General features: G+C 38.8%; 1 long non-coding RNA gene, 1 other non-coding gene and 1 pseudogene across 3 annotated transcripts; 2 read left to right on the top strand and 1 right to left on the bottom strand.

The window, feature by feature from the left end:
• The first annotated feature begins 6608 nt into the window (after positions 1–6608).
• Positions 6609–9752, top strand: LOC125312834 (annotated as a pseudogene).
• A 5088-nt stretch (positions 9753–14840) lies between these two features.
• On the top strand, positions 14841–16640 carry LOC115744090. 2 transcript variants are annotated; one of them, XR_007196952.1, is made up of 4 exons: positions 14841–14990; positions 15242–15772; positions 15881–16047; positions 16399–16640. It is a non-coding gene; the product is annotated as an uncharacterized LOC115744090 (long non-coding RNA). The 2 variants fall into 2 exon arrangements; XR_004015781.2 differs by having other exon boundaries at positions 16491–16640.
• Positions 16641–19447: 2807 nt separating this feature from the next.
• LOC115744143 lies at positions 19448–19554 on the bottom strand. The gene has a single exon (XR_004015788.2). It is a non-coding gene; the product is annotated as a small nucleolar RNA R71 (small nucleolar RNA).
• Between the last annotated feature and the right edge of the window lie 6031 nt (positions 19555–25585).

Genomic DNA, 25585 nt, shown 5'->3' on the forward strand with positions numbered 1-25585 from the left:
GCCGGAGAAGGAGAGTGCCCCTTCGTCCTATATGTGTGAACGAATCCCCTAATGTGACCGTGTGTGTATAATGTGGTCTCCCCTCAACCCTAGACATAACCACGTATATATAGAACAAGGGTTTACTAGTAGGCGTAGGATTCGATCTAGGCCTGTTAGTTTAGAAGCTCTAACAAGGATAGGATTTAACATTAGCCGAAGGATTGAAAAATCTGATAATTAAGAGCCCTAAACTATAAGAAGACTTACCTACCGATCGGTGGCCGAGTTGGTTTGAGTTCGGTTCCTTTTACGAGAGGTCCCGAGTTCAAAACTCCTCGGCACCGGTGTCTTAAGTGGGGGGTCATGGTGGTGGGCTCCTGCGCTAGCCCCTCCCGAGAACTAGTCGTGCTTCACCGCCGTGTTGAGCGAAGCTCACCGGCCACGCGGAACCTCGGTCATAAAAAAAAAAAAAAACTATAAGAAGACTTCAAAATTTCGGCTAAAAGAGGGAGAGCATGGGCTGGCCGAATTTCATTGATGTGCGGGCTCAATCGCGCAAATTCGAAGTCAAATTGGCCTTTAATCAATTAAGAACTAATTAAATAAAAGACTTGAACATTTAAATGTGCTAAAAATGAGTCAATGAATTTAAAAATTAGGTCCAAACCCCATCAAATTTTCGGCACACATACTCAGAAATTGCAAAATGTTTGCCCATCGGTCTAAGTCCAAATCACCTATCAAATCAAGTCAATCTCGCACCGCTCATGCAGATAAATGCTAATGTAAATGTATGATCATAAAAATGAGAAACATTAAATATGTTATGCATGAAAATTATTTTTGGCGAGAACTAAAGTTAATTCCCATTTTTATGAAATATGACTGATTTAAGGATAATAAAAAATTTGATGTTAACAATGCTAATTAGAGAGAATTAAAACAATTGGAAGGCCTTGAGTCGTCCCGGTTAACCCGGGTCGGCATGGTTGGACCCAAATCGACTTGACACATTAGTTCGAACCTCGATGAGACTCTTATGGCCCACTTGGACAACGCACCTAGCCCAATAGCAAAAATCGGAGCGATTTTAGACAATTAGTGGGCCCTAAGTCAACCCGGGCGATGCAAGTGGGCTCGGTTCGTTGGGCTGAAGCCCTTAGGGCCATTGGCTCAATATGCTGAATCTCCAGCCCATTCAGCCCAAAATGGCCGCCCCCTCACTTTATTACCAAATTGCCACTCACCACAAATTACCAAATTACCATGCCAACTTATCAATCCTTGTGACGTCCAATCTTAATCCAATGTTCATTAAACCCAAGTCATAGAAGAGGCCATGTCACCCATTCCTATAAATTTTAAGAGCCAATCGATAGATCATGTATGGGGCTAGGATTTTAAAGCCAAAATCTCGCCTTGCATTGACTTTTAAATATCCTTTAATTTTTTTTTGTTTGGTTTAATGTTTAAGCATACACAGAATATATGAAAAATATGTTAGTTCATTTGATATAGTGAAATTATTTGGCGAGCTTATTCATGTTTGACTAGTGAAATTATAAATTTTCGAACTGTATAAACTGATTTTCAAATATCAAATTAATAAAAGACAATCACACACTAATTCCAATTAATAAAAACAAACCATACGTAAAGCGGAAAAGTTAAAAATATCTCTTTCCATACCTAGTCCAAAAAATAAACCTAACTCGACAAAAAATTTACCGAAGGCGACAAATTTTAATTGCCTTTTGTGCTTAGTTGGCCTAAAAATTGACCTTAGGTAGCCATTTTTTGGGCCTCAAAGACTTGACAAACGCGACCAACTTTTAATGTATTATATGATTTTGTTAAGACGCATAATATTTATCCTCATTTGCTAAAAATTTTCTCTTTTAATATTTTATATGATTTTTTCTAGGATGAACTGTACGTTAGCTGCTACTTTGGCACTAGCTCCACTGTTGCCATAAAAACTCAAGAATGTTTGTGTATGAATGAGTGAGAGGGAAGAGAGAGAGGATGTAACGACCATTGGTAGGTTGGACGATGACAATGGAATTATATTAATATGTTTGTCAATCATGTGGTGGTTGGATGTGCGTAATGTTCATCTTCATTTTGTTAAAAACAATTTTTTTAGTAGACTATACGATTTGTTTCTAGGGTGTACTGTGCGTTAGTTTCTACTATTTTACTTTATGCCAGGCTGTACATATTATGAATGTGTACCTTCACCAAATGGAAGGTGAATGTTCAATTTTAATCCTGCCCAAAACGGATGCGTAAGAATCGGATGAGCAACGGGCAATCGTGCATACCACTCCAGCCAAAGAACATATTAAACGAAAGAAAAGAATTTGAGAAGCCCACCCGTTAGACTCCAAAAAATTGGTAAAATAAAATCATAATAACATTCAACTTTTAAAAAATTATGGGAACTTATGTACGATTCTAGGGATATGAACATCGGAGTGTCATAAATTTCTTACGGGGCTCACTTGAATGCTATAACTTTTTTTTTGCTCACTTAAGTGCCATGTCGGTGTAGAATCGATCATTTGAGTGTCATTTCCAGCAAATCATGCTATGTGAATTTTTTACTTAATTTTCCATTTTGGCATCGAATTTAAAAAAATGGAAAGCAAAAAAAATAAAAAAATTTACAAAAATTGCCTAAAGTTCGCTCTAGTGGTGCCACGTAGGACGAACAATGTTCATGTCGGATTTTCTAGCAAGGCAAATCGCTAATGACACTTAAGTGATCGACTTTTGAAATTTATAGTACTCAAGTGATCAAAAAAAAATGTTATGGCACTCAAGTAAGCGACGTACAAAAGTTACGGCACTCTTGCTATTTTATTCATAGGACTCTACATATTGATGGATAAACATTCTTGAAAGCTTATCTTAAATATTTCGGGTATCTAGCTAATTATAGACAATGTAAAAGTTTGCCACATGGCATACTTCGGGGTTTATACACTTTTTTTTAACATATGATCTCCCTTCGTCTATGAACTTAAGACAGTAATTTGGACACTTTAACACAATATTAGAATAATTTGACTTACACGTGAGAGAGTGTTGACACCTAAATTTTGATTTTTAGCAAGTCATTTATTTAAGCATAAAATGAGAATTAGTCATAATTCTCACAAAAAATAATCTTCATGCATTGCATTTTTTATTTTTGTCGGGCCGCATCATCTGCAATTAGGGTCGTAGATAAATCATTGCGGTCCGACTTGACAAGCGACTAGACCGGACTCAATCTAGGATTTTTAACTGAACCTGCAGGATGTGCCGAATGGACCTACTTCTTGAGCGCAATTCCATTTCGTTCAAGCTTGTTTTAATCATTAAGGCTTTCGATTAAATGTTCGTTATTTAGAAAGGCCTTATTTTGAGCTTGAGAATTCAAGATGAGTCCATAATTTGTATTGAAAGTTCGGATGGGTCATGAATGAGAAAGTGCCAAATTTTATATATGTGGCTTGAATTTTATCTCAAATCTAATCTAGCCCATTTTTTGTCATTGAAGCCTTTAGTTTATTACTTGTTGAATTAATTAAGGCCCAAAGACCTTGAAATTACGTGAGGTAGCCCACAAAATGAGAAGAAATTTTGCCCACACATGATAACATCACTTTGGCCGAAATTGATAGGTGTTTAGTTAGATTAGGACTCTTTTAAGGTCAAAATTCAAAATTTATTTAAAGAGTCTTATCTTAACTAAGATTTTATCACTAATTGGCTGTAAATAACAGAAAGTTTTGGTGGATACGGACTCTTAAAATCTAAGGCTTACATTCGATCCCGTTCTAACTAGAACTCTCTATCCAACGATCCAAATTGACTCCTATTCCTACTAGGATTGTCAAGACAAGTTCTATAAATACAAGGTCGTTCACAGGGGGGGGCAAAAAAAAATTGACATTCGAAAGAATTTACGTGAGGAGAAAGGGAGAACGGAGAGCGTTTTTTTTGGGTCGAGCCCCTTTGGTGTTCCCTGAAGCTCCCTTCCGTGGTTGATCAAAGAAGAAGCCATCGTATGTCTCACAACTCCATGTGCTCTGACCTCTTTTGCTCAAGGCTGCTGTCCAGGCAAGTTTCTAGTTGTTAGTTGGAGCCAAAACACCTCCGGTTTGGTGTTTGAAGTGCTATTGTTCGGTGCATCAACTTCAAGGCTGTTCAGGGAGTAATTTGGTTGCTGTCCAATAGTTCTTTCGCTGCTGTCTTGAGCCCAAAACAGCCTTGTTTTGGGACGTTTTCACGTTACAATCAGTGCAGGTTTCTCAAGATCACACGATCTGCTTTGCTCATCTTTTTGGGCGTTCACTTTGCTGTTCTACACCGGTAAATGCTCAAATTGGCCGCCACAAATTGTCCTTGTCGAACCCTCTAAGGCGTGCAGAAGTTCCCTCACTGTTCGGTCAAAGTAGTCTGCTTGGAGTCAGAAATTTGGTTCAATTGCAGACTAGACGTGTTGTTCGTGCAGCTTTCTTTGGGTGAATTAGCGCGGGATTTCAGCTTGCAAAGGTAGACTTCGAAGGAGCTCCAAAGTGTTACAAATCCCTAGTTGATTGGATCCAGAAGCTTGCTTGATAATCAAATTTTTGGTTCAAGCTTGAATTAGGTAACATCTCTATCTCAAGATATTCTGAAAATTGATTGCATCATTCGAATGCTTAGATGAACGAAATTTTCAGATGTGATGAGATTATTACCTATTTTAAAAAATCAGAATCGGAAGTTATCTTGTGAATATCTTGGGTATCATTGAATTTGATTTTGGGATATATTTGCTTATCTTTGGATACATCCTGTGGTTCAATTTGAATATAATTTGAGTCCCGATCATATCGTTTAGGTTTGGATAATTATCTGAAAATTCATTTTCAAATCTCAAGAGATAATCTTTCCTATCTTAAAAGATGTGAATCCTTTGCGGATAGGGGCCTATCCCCTTTAAAATTTCGGCACCTATCCCTAGTTGGCTGAGAAATTATTTTTTATACATTAGCCTAATTCAAATATTTTTATAATCTACCTTGAGTATAATACATGCTCCCTTGTGCCTTGTCCCTCGGAATATGTGCATTGTGGATGACTATCTGACTTTACCCCCGAAGTACGACATCATCCGCACATGGATTTGTCTAACCTATCCCATAACTTTGGGACCGGATCGACAAATTTCATAATATATAAATTCACTATCTGACCCCACCCTCGGGGTACGACGTGAATAAACTACCTTCTGACCCCACCTCCCGGGCACGAAGCGAATTCATCGGAAAAATTCGGATTATAAGGTGTATTATGCTCAAGGTTTATTATATTCTTATTTGATTCATTTTTTCATTAAAAAAATCATAAAAATCATATAAAATCATCATATCTTGACCTTAAATGAATTTTTTCGGAAATTATATCTTAAGATGACTCTTAATATAAATTGGATTTTGATTAATCAATTTGTGTTGATTGTCGGACCAAAAATCATAAAACCGAAAATTCATTAAAGGGTTATGACCTTCCATGTGCATTTCACATAGTCTAATTCATCATGCATTATCGTATGTCATTCATGCATTTTCATGTCATCAATATAATCCATATTGCATGCCATGTAGTTCGAAGTTCATGTTCACGTTCCATCAAATTCAATTTTTCCAAAAGCCATTCATGCATTTTTTTTATATACCACATTACGTAAATAAATCATCTTGCATGTCGTATAGGTTAGTTTTTATGTTGCACATCATGTAGTTAGAATTCCCTTTCCTTTATATGCATCAAAATACATTTTCTCAATATCATCACTGCTCATTTCATATAGTTGCATAGCATTAATCTAATCAAGAAAATCCAAAAAGATAAATTGCACCTAAATTCATTTATTGAAATCAATTGGATTTGCCAATCAAGAGAATCTTCACAAGAATGGTACCGAAAGGGTGTTAATTGAAAAATTAACATAATCAAGTCCCCGAACCTAAATCTCTGGTTAGCAGAAAATAAAGTATTCTCACATACTTTATTTAGGTATCTAATCTACCTTCCGAAAAAGATTAGTGGCGGCTCCAAAAAAATCAAAAATTCCTTGATTGAAATCATGTGAACCTAAGTTGCGAATTGGTAGAGCTTGGGAGAGCTCGGGCTAGGTTAATTAATTCATTTAATTAATTTGGCAATCCATTAACCCGGAATTCAATACGAATTTTAGGTCGCGACAGAGAGGCATTAAAATATCACATTGCTTGTATAATGGACAGAACACACGGAATGCGAAGGTCAGTGTACCATATATAAACCATAAATAACGTATACTCTGGGTCTACTTTTTTTCTTGGGTCAATACTCTGGGTCTATTTAAACGGCCCAAAAGGAACTTCCACTTCCCAACATCCGAAGGGAGAAGCCAATCTCGTACGTTCATCTCTAACATCTCTCTCAAGTTGTTCATGGTATCCCTACATTTGACAAACACATTCTGGAAGATGCAATAATACTTGCCTTCTGTAAAAGAACTCTCCATCTAACGATTTTGTTTGAACGTTCAGACCCATTTTATTTTCTAACCAAGAAAGTGGGATAGAGAGTTCCGGACTTTTCCGATGGAGGCCTTCAAAACCATTGCCAGCAACGTCCTAACAGTACAAAGATCCCCATCGCAGTCCTACCAGAAGATGACATGCCCGGAGGTTCCACTTTCTTAAGTAGCATTGATAATGTAGCTTTGTCCATCCTATCAACCGTTTATTCCTTCGACAAGTGCGACGCGGATGTGACAGGCGTGATTAAGAAAGCTTTGTCCAAAATTTTGGTATATTACTATCCGCTCGCAGGGCGGTTAGCCAAGAACTCTCAAGGGAAGTTGACTGTCGATTGCCAAAACAAGTTAGAAGTTCCATTTGTGGAAGCATCGGCCAATTGCGACATCAAAAATCTAGGCGATATTCAAATCATGGATTCTGGTACATTAGGAAAGCTTGTTTACAGAGACCCTACTGAAAATATGCTGGAAGATGGACCCCTTCTAACAGCACAGGTGAACAATTTCCTTCTCTCTTTGCTGGTAATGATTGACAACACTTTACATGATATTTTCTTCCTCGTAACCGAGAGTTTGTCTTTGGTAGTCTTAAATTCACGTGGGACTAAATAATGTCACGTTCCACATGCATCATTGAGGTAGTTCGTCACTTCACTCAAGATGGAGGGACTATTTTGTTTACAATTGATTCGTTAACTTTTTCGTATGTTGTTGGTGAATTTTCATTTGCGGAAAGTCATCTTACATAAACTAGAACTTCCCTCATAACTTCCCACTATTGCAAAAGCAAAAATTACCAAAAAAGTCATAAACCTAATATAATTGTGTCAATAAAATCCTAAATATTTTTTTGTCAATTAAGTCCTAAACCTTTTGTATTTGTGTCAATTTAGTCTTATTGGCTTGTTAGCGCTAACGTAGAGAAATTTTAATATATTTTAATATTTTTCAATCTTTATTATACATTATTTTTCCTTTTTGTCCTTTTTTTTTTCCTTTCCTTCCTTCTTTTTCGATTTTGTTACCCATTGTGGCCGGCGAGCTGTGGTCGGCATCGCTGGAGCTCATTGGCCACCGGATGGGAGCCGCGAAGCCCTCACCTAGATCCGGGGGAGGGTACCCATGCCATGGCCTCGGCGGCCACGCACGAAGGTGGCCTCTCCGCGGTTGGTGAGGCCAGCCTCGTCGATTGAGGGCGAAGGCGGTAATGGCCGTGCCTAACTAACCAAGACCATAGTTACGCATGGCAGCGGGCGAGGCCAACTTCGCCTGGGCCACTTCGGCAACAGGCGAAGGCAGCCATGGCCTTGCCGGTCGCGAGCAAGGCCGCCTTCATCTGCGATCGGCGAGGCCGTGACCCTTGCCTGCGGCCGATGAGGGCTTCAAGGCCCTCATCTAGTGCTTGGCAAGCTCCGGCGATGCCGGCCATAGCTCTCCGGTCAAAGTGGATTATAAAAAAAAAAAAATGAAGGAAAAGAAAAAAGAAAAGGAAAAAAAACTAAAAATCAAAAATAAAAAAAATTGTTATAAATTTGTCAACTTAGCACCGGCCAACTAAGAGGACTGAATTGACACATATGCAAAAGGTTTATGACTCAATTGGCCAAAAAAAAAAAAAGTAGGACTGAATTAGCGCAATTGCATTAGATTTAAGATTCTTTGGTAATTTTCCCATAAAAAAATAAATTTGACCCATGAGTTTTTACAATAATTAACTTCTCTCTAATATGTTTAGCATCCTTTTATGTGGAAAGTACCGGTATATTACTATAGTAAGCAGTACTTTTCAATGTAGAATAATAACTACCAAAATGCATACAATTAAGGTATAGTTTGTACCAATAAATCCAATTTATCATCTTACTAAATGTGATGTTGTTATATAGGCTCCATTTGTTTCACGGAAAATGAATGATTTGTATTTTTTAGAAAATGATTGCTTGTACCGATTAGTAAAATGAACAAATCAACACAATTTCATTTCCCACCAAAATGTTTAGACACTAGTTTCTATCAATAATGAAAATATTTTGCATTAACTAATTATTTTAAGAGATCATTTTTAGGAAAACGAAAATGTGATCATTCATTCACTTTTGTAATCGATACAAACAATCATTTTCTTAAAAATATTTTTCAAATCATTCATTTTCAGCAAAATATACAGAGCCATAGACTAGGTGCGTTTACTTTTGATTCATCTCCAACACTGCTGAATGCGGTAACATTAGACTCATCAGATGCGATGTTTATTTGGATGTAAGAAGCATGCACTCAATCCCTGAAAGATGGCCTTGCAAGAACTTAGTTACCATTCTTGCATTTTGTATTGAGGTATTAGTAACTCTGGAGATTGCCAAAACAGGTAACAAGGTTTAAATGTGGAAGTTTCACTTTAGGGATTGCAATTCCCCACTGCATGGTCGACGGCATCACCGCAATTAAATTTATGAACTCGTGGGCTGAGTTAGCAAGAGGTAAACCATTATCCATTGTTCCTTGTCACGATAGAACAATTTTGAAGTCACGGATGCCACCTCAAATTTGTAGCACCAAAATTCAATATGGCGATAATATAAATGTCGTGAACAGTATACAAATTGATAACGTAGTAAAATTGAAATTAGAACAGTACAATCACAGAACCGGAAACAAATGGAATTGCAATAATAATATTGAAAAGAAACGGTGTCGATACAAATAATACCGAGGCCTGTGTTTGACACAGTTTCCTTAAAACAGATTCGTCCCCTCTATTACGTGCTCGAGGTTTGTGAACGTCTGTCTCCCAGGATACAACGGCTGGCAGCGAAGAAGCAAGCACGCACTTCAAGGCTATCGGCGAACCTGAACAAAAACGAAACCGAACACTATCGAAAACAATGCTGGATTATGGCTGCATAGACTTTGGATGGGGAGGGCCGAGGCAGCTCGGCACCGGTAACCCGCCACCGAATCTCTGCATGTTGATGAGGGAAGAGACTGGGAATAAGAAGGGCGTTGTGGTGGTGTTGGGTTTGCCACTTTCGGCTATGAACACGTTCCAAGAGTTGGTTCAAATATAAACTTATTACCAGAGATTGAACACCTTCAAGAGAGCTCACTCACTATTCCAATAATGCTACTTATTCGTTAATGTTATTTGTTTGGGATAAGTGCAAACACTGCCACATAGATGTTCACTGTTTAATTAAGACAAATTCAATTAGCCATGGTTTATTTTTGCTTACTCATGTTACTATCAACGTATGCAGCATATTCCCATTCTCTCTACCATAATGTCTAACATCACTGACAGTAAGTTTATATACTATGTATGTATATATGATCTTCCTCTACTTATGAGTTTAAGCTTTTGGATTAGACTTTCTAACATATTATTAGAGTTGGTTTTGCCTCTTTCGCATGTGCATCCACTACCGTGGTCTCCCTCCACTTATAAGTTTAAATTTTTGGGTTGGACTTTCTAACACTTTCAATACATGCATTGGTATTTAACAAAAGTGAGCGCATTTTTACTGACCCTCTTCATTGTGCCAATCATGGTTCGACAAGAGAAAATTTTGAATGCAAGATTTACGTTATGAGTCACCAATCAAAATCAACTGCGCTGCAAATGCAAAAACAAAGTTCTTTATATACACACCATCATTCTGTCAAACTATAACTAACATCGTACTTCTGAGTTTGAATCCAACTGCTGACCAACAAAACTTTTTGCAAGGAGCGACCCTCCAAGGTTAAGGAAGAAAAAAAAGATTCTGTCATTGAGCCACTACTGGAAAAGATGAAAAATAGCAACGATTGTCTGAGGCAACAGACTTTCCTCTTTACTCTGCACTGAATAATAGGGAATAAAAAGTTACATATAGACTAAAGAAAAGAAACTGAAGCAAATAAAAAAAAAATTCTTATGCCTATACATGAACACACACCAACAAATAATAATTTTTCCTTAGGTTTAATTACTTTGATTTATGGTATTAGAGCCAAGGGTAATTTGTTAATCACTTTAATAGATCAGTGGTAACATATTTTCTTGAACACTTCCCTATAGTTTGCCCGGTAGTGGTACCGGCAGTAGTCCCATGCGAGGGTAGTGAGGGCGCTGGTCAGCTCTAGCCTCTGGTTAGTAGTCTAGTTAGTGAGATACCATAATTGTGAAAATGAACTTTTTAAGGCGATCAACATCTTCTTCTAGTTCGATATCACAAATATCTTTCGATCAAGGATCTATGTATAAACAAGAAATGAACAATGAAGATTTCAACAAACTTAGAAAAACTGGGAAATTCCTAAAGTTCAACTTAATTAGATTCATTAGCTACAAAAAGACAAGGCACAGTATCCACCCATCGGTGGCCGCGATGGTTTGAGCCCAGTTCCTTTCACGAGAGGTCATGGGTTCGAAACTCGTAAGCGTTAGTGATTTAAGCGGGGGGTCGTGGCGGTAGGATGCTGCGTTAGCCCCCCCTCCCCCCCAAGGAATAGTCGTGTTCCACCGCTGGTTTGAGCCATAGCTCGCCGGCTGCGCGGACACCTCGGTTATCAAAAAAAAAAAAAAAAAGACAAGGCACATTTGATTTCACCTTGCTATGTATATTGTGCGACTAACCTCGTACTGCCCGAAGAAGCCAAAGAGGCTCAAGAGCCCATATTAGGTATTTTACCAGGTATGCCTCTCCCCCTGAGCTGATCATTGGTAAGGTTCAGGACCCGGTCGGGCTCAAATGTTGGGTCTAATGTCGATTAAGCGAAGGCGACGTGCCATCTAACTTGCGCTTTCTTTAAACTCTTGCTTCCAAAACTCCACCCTAACATCATGTTCCTCTAATTGGGTGATTTAGGTACTTATCACAATCTAATTCCCATGAGTCACCCTGAAGATTACTGAAGACGGTAATTGCATTTGCATGTCTGATTCAAAAAGCTGCTGCTGGAGTTAGTAGATTTCTTTTGTAGGGGGGGGCTGAAAAGTTGTAAGAATAACTTGTTCACTGTCTGAATCCCAAAATTTGTTGTGAGAATGTTAACTAAGGTTCAGCAAAGGTTCACTATGCTATCGACTCCGCTTGATCGCAATTTGTTATCGTCGAAGTATTTTGAGGAAACGAGGACTTACCACTATGTTGTTATGGGAACATGGAGTGTCGGATTATTTCTCGCCTTTCATTATGTATTACAGAGGTATGTACACATGCCTATTTTATGGGTGACTGTGACAGTAACAGCAGGTGTGAGCCACAAATTCTTGAAGGAGTAAACTCCACAATAATTTTTAATTATTTGTTTTTTTTTTTTTGGTTCGCAATAGGCTTTTAATCTCATAGTAGAATAAGGACAATCAGGTCATCATTTCTCTTTTCATTGTGCTATAGAGTCTCCTTGCTTTGGGACAACGACCTTAATATCATAAATTCAAGCGGAAAATAGCATCGGCTTCGGTTTCTCAAAAGGCGAAAGCTAGTACGTTTAGTGTGAAGAGGATGATTATTCGTACGAACCCCGATTCCCTAGTAACATTTGGGTCAGTTCATACCTGTAGGCGGCATGGCCATTTTTTTTTTTTTTCTTCCTTATGTTTGCCATTGAATTTCTTTTGTGTTGCTACACATCTTGATACTAGTATGTTTTGTGATAATTCTTCCCAAACTGTTAATTTTTTTTTCTACGATCATTATTTTTACCGTGAATGATGCTAAATATATTCGAATTGATATACTAAAAGGATTCAGATTTCTAAATGGACCCACAAACTTAAATAAACAGTTATTTTCCTTAACATCATTTCATAACGAGAGTCTTGGTATTTCTAATATCAGTTCATGATTTATCTGTTTCTTGGAATGTACACAAAATCATAAGCCAGCTACTCATAATGATAAAAAAATCTCTCGGACAAATCAAAAGAGATAAGAGGACTTAATTGGCACAAAAATAAATTTCAAAGTTTGAATCGTACAAACAGTGAAACTTAAAGGACCACAACTGTATTATAGGCATTCATCCATTAGTAAGTTTCTGGAATCAAATGCACCTTTCCTGTGCAAGTAAGTTCTGCTGATGAACCATAACAACAGCGAAAGAAGAAGAAGAGAGAATGACTAGTAACTTCAGAACCACTTTCATGCGCCGAAAGCACAGAAGTGAACCACTACATTGGCAAATTCGACATCGACAAAGCGCAAAAGGAGAAAACAAAACTTCATAAGATTATACTTCTAGCTAATAACACATCTGTACTACTATAATTCTCCAAAAAATCATGCGAAACAGAATACCGGGTGTTGCGCTTTTCAAGCATAATCACCCTTGCAAATAGAGGCTTCGGACACAAGCACGGTTTCTCTCAACCAGTTCAAACACGCTAGCGTCCCTATCGCCCAAAAAGGGTTTCCTTCGCGAACATGGACCAACCTTCAGATAATTTCCCAGAGCAGTAGTTCTGTGGATGCTTGAATAACTTCTCTGACCATGATCCCTTCATATACTTAAGCTGTCACAAACTGTGACTTTTCTTGATATAACTCCGCATGAATCTGGCCGGTACATTCTATAGTATACATTTGATGAAACCAAGTTCATCCTTAACAAAGTGAATCAAGGCCATGGACACGACACGCCAAATATTCTTCGCGCAAAGTCTTACCACACTGGCATATCTGACTAGCAGGAGACATCAAGATTACAAATTTCGGGTACACAGATTTGAACTTCCTGGCCATTTTGAGAGCAGGAGAGGACTTTGCCTTTTCTGATCTATAAGAAACAGAGCTTCCGCTCCTTTCCTACTTCAAATTTCGGGAAAAAAAATAGATATAGGGTGGGCCTGGTTTGACCCGTAAGTCGTAGATCATTCCACTCATAGATCGCCACGGGTCCAAGTGGGACCCCACTTTTCAGATTTCTCCATGTCCATCCTCTTCTTATGGGGGGCCATAGATCTGGGAAGCTCTCTCCTGGCCAGAGGGTCGTAAGAGACATGGGGAATATCCATCATATTCTGAAAGGACAGACTCAGACTGTAAGCCTGTGCCCCAGTTCAGAGATGAATGAGCACATGAACTGATTGCTGTATAACCTAAGAACAAACAAGGCAAGAAGTGAAGTTTCAAAAGGCTGCTTCCGTCACCGTTCTCATTGTTCTAGTTATATAATATGCAATTTCCTAAGAAAAAAATTTGTTAAATGCTTGCCCATTCCACCAATAAATCACAAAAATAAATGTGCATCCATCAAATAATTCCGAAAAATAAAATGTCACAGCTTAAATGGACAATCAATTGCTCTGATGTAACAATGAACTCTGCTTTGAACCCTTACACAACAGAAAGTTTACTAACTTTTGGGAAAAAAATAATCCGTGAAGATAGCACCTTAGTCCTTAGAAAAATGATTTGCTATACTTATCATTTACTAACTCACCACCACAAATTCTAAGGTTAATATCACAAAAACCCCCCAAAAGAGTACATCTGCGATAAATATGGCCCAAATTATAGTTTAGTGACTATTTGAGTCATTATCCCAAGGTAACACTCAAAACTAGTACACCTATCAACTATTACGTGTCATTTAACTCAGCAGTTTGATTGTAAATTTTAACGGAAACTAAATGAGGGTAAATTTGTCACAAATGTACCAGTTTAGAGTTTTTGGTGATAAAAAAATAGTTTGGATTAAATTCATAACAGAAGTACCAGTTTGGAGTGTTTTATGATATCACTCCCAAATTCTATGTACCATAACATGGATTCTTTTTTATTTTAGAACCCTTCATATGATTTGTATTTGGACCGATGTGTACATAAACCAAATCTACACAAACTAAATAAAACTCTCTCTCTTGGTGTTTTGTGTGTGGGTGTTTTTTTTTTGGGGGGGTGGGGGGTGGCCGGGGAGCGGGGCGGCGGTCCGGGTGGTTGTTTCTTCTACCAAACATTTCTATGAATAGACAAAGATCAGACACAAACATAATCAGAGTGACGATTGTATTCATCTACTAGTGAAATAAAAGCAAATGTCGTGAACAAAAGTTAAGCATATGTCACTCGAGAACTCCGATTATTGTGTATATAAAAAAAAGCATGTTCGGATATTTCACATGTAGCGATTGCACATTATACCACGTGGAATATTGTATTGAAAACTGTAAAGTTCAATTGATTATTTTAATAACCGGAGGACCTTTCACTTAGCCCAATAAGCTCCGACAGAAACAAAAGCCATATTCACAACTGCAATAGAGTATGGCAAGCTTTCCACCGAAAAAAAAAAAAAAGAAGAATACTGGGGCAAGCTGAGGTATGTGAACGGACGATATCTGAAAGAAGCCGTTGACAGGGCGATGAACGTCTCCGGTCGCCGGAAGCGGCGTGAGCCAACGAAGACTCCTCATTTCTTCAAGATCATACTCTCCGACACTCTCCAAAGTGGAAAGCTCGTAGGTACTCTGCACTGGTGTCACAGTTCTTCTTATTTTTTCTTGTTTTTTAGGGTTTCGATGCGTTGAAGTATGAGTATATATGTGCCTTCGTAGTCTGTCCCAAAAATGGCAAAAAACTTGTATATGGTATGGTGCATTTACCAGGTTCTAAGAATGGTAATGCATTGGGTTCACACGGACTCGATACATCTAATATCTTGCGGGGTTCTGCTCTGTTCTAATGACAGAGACTTAGAATTTCATTGCAGATGATCCCAAAGAGGTTCGTAGCAAAATAAGGGAACTGCCTGCCGAACCGGTTGCTTCTGAAAGTTGCAGGGGATGCAAATTGGCCAGTGGAGCTAGAGAAGTGTGATGACAGGGTATGGATTTCCAAAGGACGGAGGAATTTCTTGGATTATTACTCCATCAATCATGGACATTTGATAGTCTTTAGATACGAAGGCGGCTCAATCTTACATGTCCTAATGTTCGATAAAAGTGCGTCTGAGATAGAATATCCCCGGAAACCCGTGGCTCCTGAAGAACGATGATGGTTGAAGTCGATGATGTCTCGACAGAGTTGGGGGAGTACACCATTTCCCCTAGAGAAAGGAGGAGGGAATTGAAGTCGCCATCGTGCCGGGCGTCACCAGATAAGCTGGTGATGAAATCCGATCTGGTCAGCGAAGATCAAAATAAGTCCTATGCCCATTTGCCGACGCCACATAATGAAGCTAAAGGCTCTCATTCAGGAGATTGAAGGACTTCGAAGCTGAAGAAGAACGTGCGTGCGTATGGTTCGTCACGGGACTACAGTGGCATGATTTATTTCCCTTAAGTATGACTTCTTTCCACTTTCAATTGCTCAAAATATTAAATAGGTCTCTTGTTTCACTTTTCTGCAGGCAGGATCAAAGAGTCTAAAAAAAGAGCAACCCCTTTTGAGCAGATTAATCTAAGATCTAGATGTCCAAGCCCTCCTGATGCTGTGAAGAAGGCCAGGAAATTCAAATCGGAACATCCTTCTTTCCTCATCGTCGTGCGGAGCTGCTACCTCAAGCACACTAACGTGGTAAGAACTTATTCATTACCAAAAACAGAGATTTGAAGATGCTTCATGTTGAGCTCACAGCAAGACTTTCTAACAACATTATTGGAATTTGGTGTTAGTATTTGGTATAGTTTTGAATGTGTAAGTGCCTGCATGTCAAAGGAGCAATAATAGGACAAGATGGTGTTTTACAAGTGGCGATATTCATGGGATTTTCTAGTTTGTCTGTATACATAAAAAACTGTACAATGAGGCCAATTCACAGACTTTGCTCACCAACTTAAAACACATTTACTTCTACATGTCTTTGGTTTTTTCCATGAAGCTTTTATACTTGTCTTGATTTTTCTTGTTGCCCCAGTACTTTGTTAGAGAAGCGAGGGAAAAACAGTACTCCTTTATCATGTCCCTAAGATTAGTTTCACTATGTTGAAAGTGGTTTTCACAAGCATGTACTTGATCAGCATGTGCCTGCTGGATTTGTGAAGAGCCAGATAAGGAAAATCCCAGTAGTCCAAGATGTGAGACTCGAGTTTCGGGGCAGGTCATGGACCGGGAAGTTCTTCAACAAGCCAAATTACTTTGGTGGAAAGTTCTCGGCTGGTTGGACCATGTTTGTGACTGATAATTCCTTGAGCACAGGAGACGTTTGCGTGTTCGAACTGATCAAGAAGAGCCCAATGGTCTTCAAAGTCTTGATTTTCAGGCTCGCCAGTTTGGCATGAAGCGGCGATTATGCGTGCTGCTGAAGAGGGAACATTTTGGTAACATCCTTGTCTCTCTCCCCTGCAGGAACATTAGATATAACCATAAGTCATAAAGATGCTGGTTGAATATGGTCTTTTTTGTTTTCTGATTGGCACAAGCACAAATGAAACTGGATTCATTTATGTGCCAGACGCTTTGTACTTTGATGAAACATCATGTTGGGTGTGCATATTTTGATGAAACATATGGAATCTTGACAGCTTACATCTTAAAAATTTGTTGGAACATTTACTCAGGCACTCGTAAAAGCGGCTTAGACTAGGCCCAGTTGATCCCACCTTGCTATGCATATGGTGTTACAAACTAACCTTGCAAGGCCCCAAGGAGCCAAGATGCCCAAGAGCACATAGTAGGTATTCTACCAGTTATGCCTGTCTAGGGGGTGGTTGTTGGACTGGTTTGGAACCACGCGGGTCCGAAGGTCGGGTTTGATGTGTTTACCAAACCCACCCCTAACGCACACAAAAATTTTGGGCCGGCTAGGGCCAAGTTTGGCGATCCAGGCTTCTCATGTAAAGATGTTGCTCAAACCTTCCTGTTTACATCTGAGGCCTTGGCAAGTGATATAGGCCGCCCCCTGATTGATCACCTCTATCGTCCTTACTCCAATTTTCGCCTCTCTCCTGTCTTTCTCTATTATTTTAGGTGTGCAGATCAATTGTTTGCTCTCAAAGTCCAGTCCAGTTGATTCGGTCCACCACCTCACTTTGCCCTATTCCATGCCGGTTGGCACATCATCAATTAGTTAGCACGTCAATTTGGAAAGAGTACTTTATCTTTAGAACCGTGGAGTTGAAGCAATGAATAACTCTAGCTACTTCTGCACCCTCAAGCGACCTTCAACCGTGTTTCCTTACTAGGAAGTGTGTGATAAAGGTCACCAAACGCTACTGTCATCAGCAAAGTGGAAACGGAAGGAGCCCTCATCCCCACTCTTGCCATTTCGTCTCCATAAAAAGTGATTGTGATATGCATTTAATGGAGTTTTATTGAGTATACTGTCGATTGCAAAAAGTAGTCCAGTTATTATTCGAAGACGAGGTGTCGTTGATCGGACCACATTTATGCATAAAAAGGGTATCTAATTTATGGGTTTCAAATAATTATTAATAATTAAATTAGTTTATTTGGCTGATATTTTGATTATCGGAGGAAGTTTTATGGAAGACCAAATTTGAAATATTCTCTAACTGCAGAGATTTGGTTAAATCTGATATTTCCTAAAATCCAAGATCCTTAACGAACTTTTTAAAATCTTATATTTAGCAGGTTTGGATTTCCATAAGCTCTTGATTGATAAGATATTCCGAAAGAAAACACAAGGAGGGCCGAAATATAAAGGAGGAACGTGAAAAAAAAGAGGAAGAAGAGGCAGAAAGAAAAGGAGGAAACGGGCAAAAATTCACTTCGACCATGGCTTCTTCATCAATTTCTTCTCCGTCAATCACCTCCATGAGTAGCTAAATTTATTCTGTCGTCTTTGAGTGTAGATGAAACGATACTTTTTGTTTGAATTCTAAACTTTCTATTTAGTTTATGTTATTGCACTTGATTGTTTGGGAGAGACTACTTTCATCTATTCTATTCAAGAATTGTATAGTTAAATCAAGTTTATGATTTTGGTTTATGTGATTCTAATTTCATACCCAAGCAATAGTTTTAATTGCAATTTACGATCATGGCTTATGATAATCTATATCCGATCGAACTATGTGTGCTAAGCTTGGTAAGCGAAAGATGATAGTGATCGACAAGATAGGTTATAACAAGGTTAGGTCGTGGATTATCTTCGTGACTATAGCAAGCTTGTAGCTTGTTAGGTTTGATATTGCAAACAAAGAGGCTAATCAAATAAAAATGCATCGTGGATTCGAGACTCAAAGGCGATAGTTTTCTCATGATTGTTTACACTTTATTAAATAGAATTCTAGCATTAGATTAAATTACCAAGCTTAAAAAAAAAAAACTCAAATTCGTCCTTATTTTTCCCCGTGGTTCGATCTCTTTTTATCACTATCTACAGTTAGTAATTAGGGTTTATTTTTTGTCACACTACGACACTATCAAAATTTGGCACCGTTGCCGGGGAAACTTAAGGCACGGTTCTTTATTTATCTTTTTTTTTTAACGTGAGTAGTTTAGTTTTGCTAATTTTTTTTTTAGCTAGGTTATGCACGGGCATCATTCGGTACATCCAACTCTAACAGATTTGGACCAAGAGATTACGAAAGAACGAACTTTGAAGGCAGAGGAGGTTGAGTTAGGAGAAAATAACACTTCACCAATGGTAGAATAGCAAAGACCTTTGAGTGATCACTTCACTCCTCCTACATACACATCTAATTCGCAGGTACGAGTCCCAGCAGTTGCAGAAGCACAAGATGAAATTAAGTCGAGTGTCATTCGGATGCTACCCTCATTCCACGGTCTCAGCAATGAAGAATCTTACAAGCATTTGGATGAGTTTCTGGAGATTTGCTCTACTATGAAGTTGCAGAACTTTTCTGATGTGGCACTGAAACTTATTATGTTCCCTTTTTCATTAAAGGATAAAGCCAAGCACTAGCTTAATTCTTTGGATACAAGTGGTCAGCACTGGGCAGATTTGCAGCGCCTATTCTTGAAGAAATACTTTCCCATTGGGCATACTACCAAGATTAGAAGAGCAATCACAAGCTTCAGTCAGCTTGATGGTAAGGAGTTTCATGAGACGTGGGAGAGATTCAAAGATTTGTTGCGCTCTTGCCCACATCATGCGGTTCCCAAGTGGCAACTAGTGCAGAGCTTTTATGATGGACTCCATGAGAGGCCTAGACATATGGTGGATGCATCTTGTGGAGGCACCTTTTTTCACAAGAATGGAGACGAGGCATGGCAATTGTTTGAGATGTTGAGTGAAAATTCCATGCACCATGTTTCTTTATCATGGAAACAGGGTTACTCAAGTCTTGCAAGAAAAGTCTCATTATTTGAAGTGGGTCAATTCATGGAAGTGAATGCCAAAGTCTCGAGTGTGGACTCTAAGATTGATGCTTTAACTAGGCGACTTGATCAATTTCTTTTCCAAGGACAAAACTCCCAGCAAGAGGCGTATGTTGCACATGATCCATCATACTCTGGCAAGGGTTTAACACAAGGATTGATTTTTGCACAAGAGTAGGTTCAAGCAACCCAAGGGTTTCATAAGTCTACTAATGATCCTTACTCGAACACCTATAACTCCGGATGGAGAGAGCATCCCAATTTTTCTTGGAGACAGCCACAACAAGGTAACTCTTATAAACCCCGAGTGAATAATTATGCTAATTGCTCTCCTTACAATGTGCGGGTTCCACAAGTTCCTCATCCTACACCAAATGAACAATCTTTTGAAGAAAAGGTACTATGAACTTTGCAAGGACTAGAGGCTACATCTCAATTACTCCATTCGCACACTCAGTCCATTGCAAAGCTAGAGATTCAAATAGGCCAATTAGCATTAACTATCAATCATAGAGAAGAGGGAAGGTTGCCGAGTCAAGTTGTTGGTAATCCCAATAATCAACCTAGTAGCCGGGGGCATCATGAGCAAGCAAAGGCGGTCATGATCCTACGCAATGGAAAAGAAGTACAAAAGCTGAAGATCGACCGTTTCTTGATACCGATCCTAAAGATAGAATATTGAAGGAAGATCCACCCTAGCAAAAGAACAAAGCAAGGATGACTAGATGGGAAGATGAACCAGACACGTATGTAACAAAAGCACCATTCCCACCAGCTCTGAAGTCATCAAACCCGATCTTTGGGATAAGAAGGGAACGAAGATAGAGGAGATGATAAATTCTTCAAGCAACTGCAAATCAACCTTCCTCTCCTTGACGCCATTAAGCAAGTCACGGCATATGCTAAGTTTTTGAAGGACTTGTGCACTCACAAGCGTAAATTAAATACTAGTAGCTTGCGAATTGTTCGTTTACCTGCACGGGTTAGTGTCGTACTCTCGATGAAACTTCCTCCCAAACTTAAAGATCTAGGTACGCCTATAATATCCTGTGTCATTGGTAATGTGGAAATTGAAAGAGCACCACTCGATTTAGGTGTAAGTGTGAATATATTGCCTAATTCAATTTATGAAAAATTTGGTTTGGGTGAGTTAAAGAAAACTGGGGTTATACTTCAACTCGCTGATCGTTCGATTAAAGAACCCAGAGGTTTATTGGAAGATGTTTTAGTAAAAATTGATGACTTATATTTTCCCGTTGACTTCTTAGTTCTTGACATGGAGTTGGTGCAGCCAGGAAAACTACCTCCAATTATATTAGGTCGTCCATTTCTAAATACTGCTAATGCATGTATAAATTGCGAGTCCGGAGCGATGGATCTCTCATTTGGCAATAAAAAGCTCCGTCTGAATATTTTCAATGCGGCTTTGAGACCTCAAAGTGAAGAGGATTGTTTTTGTGTGGACTTAATTGATGATGAGGTAGTAAATTGCTTGTCTCGGTGTTTAGCGGATGAGTCATTGATTCCTAAGGAGGAAAACATGGTGAAAGAAGTGAGTAATTTAAATGTTCAGTCAAATTCTTGGGTGCCTAGATTTGAATTACTCCCTAAAGTTTTATCTATACCTCAACCATGTTCTCTTGAGGTGCCACCTATTTTGGAATTGAAACCTCTTCCATCTACTTTGAAATATGTCTTTCTTGGTCTAGATAGCACCTTGCCTGTTATTATTGCTTCTAATCCGACTAGTGAGCAGGAAAGTGAAGTAATTGAGGTACTTCAAGAGCATAAAGCAGCTATTGGATGGTCATTGGCGGATCTAAAAGGAATCAGCCCAACAATTTGCATGCATCGGATTTATACCGACAATAACATAGAAGCATTTCGTGATGCACAGCGAAGGCTAAATCCGAGCATGAAAGAAGTAGTAAAGAATGAAGTGGTCAAGTGGCTTGATGCGGGGATTATCTATCCTATTTCTAATAGTGAATGGGTAAGTCCTACACAAGTGGTTCCTAAGAAAAGCGGCATTACTGTTGTTGCTAATGATAAAGGTGATATGATTCCTACTCGTATTACTACGGGTTGGCGTGTTTGTATTGATTATCGCAAATTAAATGCTGCCACTAAAAAAGACCATTTTCCTTTACCATTTATTGATCAAATTCTTGAAAAGTTAGCAGGGCAGAGCTACTTTTGTTTTCTTAATGGCTACTCAGGTTATAATCAGGTACTTGTGTGTCCGGAAGATCAAGGTAAGACAACTTTTACATGTCCCTTTGGTATTTTTGCATTTCGTCGAATGCCATTTGGATTATGCAATGCCCTAGCTACTTTTCAACGATGCATGATGGCGATTTTCTCGGACATGGTTGGTGAGTTTCTAGAGGTTTTCATGGATGATTTCTCTGTTTTTGGATCCTCTTTTTATATTTGTTTGCAGAATCTTAAGAGGGTGTTACAACGCTGTATGGAAGTAAATCTCATCCTTAGTTGGGAAAAGAGTCACTTTATGGTCCAACAAGGAATTGTATTAGGACATAGAGTGTCGCAACATGGACTCGAAGTGGACCCAGCAAAGATTGAATTAATTAAAAAACTTCCACCTCCTAATTCGGTGAAACAAGTTAGATCTTTTCTTGGGCATGTTGGGTTTTATAGGCTATTTATTCCATCTTTTAGCAATATCTCTAGACCATTATGTAATTTGCTTGCAAAAGATGCTCCATGTATTTTTGATGATTTTTGTTTGAGCGCTTTTCACAAATTTTGTTCGTTACTAACTCAAGCACCGATAATTCAGCCTCCTAATTGGTCTTTACCTTTTGAAATTATGTGTGATGCATCAGATTATAATGTGGGGGCTGTTTTGGGACAAAGGCTAGACAAGAAGCCTCTTGTTATTTATTACGCTAGTAAAACTCTTTCTGCAGCTCAAGTTAATTACGCTACTACTAAGAAGGAATTGCTAGCTGTTGTATTTGCCTTAGATAAATTTCTCTCTTATTTATTGGGATCTAAAGTGATAATTTATACTGATCATGCAGCTCTAAGGCACTTATTAGCAAAGAAGGACACCAAATCCCGACTAATTCGGTGGATTCTTTTGCTGCGGGAGTTTGACTTAGAAATCCAAGACAAGAAGGGCATAGCAAATGTGGTGGCAAATCATTTGTCTCTCATTATTGTTGATCAACCCACTACTGCCCCTATTCATGATGTGTTTCCAGATGAGCAATTATTTATTATCTCTAACTATTTATCTCCATGGTTTGCTCATGTTGTGAACTATTTGGCTATAGGTCGGCTTCCGGTTGGATGGTCTAAGCACGAAAAGACCGATTCTTTTCTCAACTTCGATTTTATTTTTGGGAGGATCCCGACTTATTCAAATATTGTTCAGGAAAAGTACACTAGAAGTGTCATAACTTGTGTACGGCGTTCACTTAAGTACCATAACTTTCAAAATGTTCATTTAAGTGCCATAAATTTTAAAAATTGTTCACTTGAGTGCCATGTTGACACGGCAGCCAGAAAAGCTGATGTGGATACCGGAAAAGTTACTGTAGACGTTGGAAAAGTTACCGTAGACGCCGGAAAGCCGACGTGGCACGCGCGAAAAGTTACTTGTAGCATTCAAGTGAACAATTTTGCTCCGACGTAGCACTCAAGTGAATGATTTTTGAAAGTTATGACACTTAAGTAAACCTTTTGAAAGTTATGGCACTCAAGTGAACACCGTACACAAGTTATGGCACTTCTAGTGTACTTTTCCCAATATTGTTTAGATCAAACCTTGCGTCGGTGTGTTCCCGAAAGCGAATTTGCAAGTATCCTCACCTTTTGTCATTCTCATGCTTGTGGAGGACACTTTGGGGGTAAGAAAACGGCTCTGAAGGTACTACAAAATGGTTTTTATTGGCCTACTCTTTTTGGCGATGCCCATTTATTTTGCCAACAATGTATTAGATGTCAAAAGTTGGGCAATTTGTCTCGTCGATATATGCTCCCTCTTAATCCTATTCTTATTGTTGAGATATTTGAGGTGTGAGGAATTGATTTTATGGGACAATTTCCTACTTCTTTTGATTTTGAATATATTCTTGTAGCGGTTGATTGTGTTTCTAAATGGGTTGAGGCAATTGCCACAAGGACTAATGATCACATGGTGGTAATCAAATTCATGTAAAGTCATATTTTTAGTAGATTTGGATTTCCACGAGCTCTTATCGGTGATGGTGGCTCTCACTTTATCCATGGGCGCTTCAAGACACTTTTAAAGAAATATGGAGTTAACCATAGAGTTGCTACACCCTACCATCCTCGGACTAGTGGTCAAGTGGAAGTTTATAACCGGGAGATTAAGCGAATTCTAGAAAATACGGTTCGGCTAAATCGCAAGGACCGATCCTTACGCCTCGATGATGCATTATGGGCTTACCGAACTACCTACAAAACTCCTATTGGGATGTCCCCCTATAGGTTGGTATTTGGTAAAGTATGCCATTTACCGGTCGAGTTAGAGCATCGAGCATTTTGGGCGATCAAGCAATTTAATTTCGATATGACACAAGCCGGTTCACATCGTCGCCTTCAACTTGCGGAATTAGAGGAGTTGCGCAATGATGCTTATGATAATGCTAAACTTTACAAATAGTGGACTAAAGCCTTCCATGATAAACACATTGTCCGCAAGACCTTTGAACCTAATCAAAAGGTTTGGCTCTTCAACTCCAAACTTCGTCTATTTCCAGGCAAGCTTCGCTCTCGTTGGGATGGACCTTACAAAGTTCTTCAAGTTTCTCCCTATGGTGCTATAGAAATTCAAAATATTAGCACGGGACAAATTCTTAAGGTGAATGGACAACGCTTAAAACCTTATATTGACGGCCTTACTAATGGTCAACTTATTGAATCCACATCCTTGGTGGAGCCTATGCTTGAGGAGTGATCCCATCCATGTCTAGCTAAAGACAAGAAACCTAGCACTTTTGGGAGACAACCCACAGTTTGAGTATTTTTTTTCATATTGTTTCATTTTTACTTCTATTACGTTTTTTTTTAGGCTTTATCTATACAAGGCTTATGCAAATTGAGGTGTTAGCTTCTCTCAAGATTTCACATGTAGGATTCGAGCTTACTTTCCCTAGGTTGTATTGTTCCTTCTCGTTCTTTAATTCTTCACGCCATTGGGGACAATGTCAATTAAGTTGGGGAGGGTGGATAATCGGATAGTTTAGTTTTTGCTCGAATTCCCAAAAAAAAAGATCAAATTATTTCAAGTTACATCATTCAATATTCTCTTTTCTTGTGAGGTTGATGTCTTTCTATTTTTTTTTTTTTTTATGTTGGATGCATTAGTTTAGTGCACTAATTTACTTTAAGGCTGGATACAAGTTAGTTATTAACCGGATTATGTTGTGTTAAGCTTTGTACAAGCTCTAGTACATTCTCTACTAATAGGTTTTTATTGGCATTATGAGCATCCTTATTATTGGTAAACACTAGTATGTATGGGAATCTTTGCAAGCCTTGATTGGTAGATACCTTTGCCTAGTAACCGGGGCTTTGTGTTACAAGCACGAAGTTTCGCGTCAAACGGTTGAGGTGTTGTACGGTTTTAGTGATAGCGGCTTCTTGCTAGTAGCCGGGGCTTTGTGTTACAAGCATGAAGTTTTGCATCAACGGTTGTTAGCTTAGCTAAATAAATTTCTAATGTTGCTATAAACTCTTTGGTCCTATCTTGACTTGAAGCCTTTTCGGTTCGAGCAAGTAAGTCCGAGGAGTGTTTCACCTAGTTCCTTAAAGC

Source organism: Rhodamnia argentea, chromosome 11, assembly GCF_020921035.1.
Source record: "Rhodamnia argentea isolate NSW1041297 chromosome 11, ASM2092103v1, whole genome shotgun sequence".
Classification (NCBI taxonomy): Eukaryota; Viridiplantae; Streptophyta; class Magnoliopsida; order Myrtales; family Myrtaceae; genus Rhodamnia; species Rhodamnia argentea.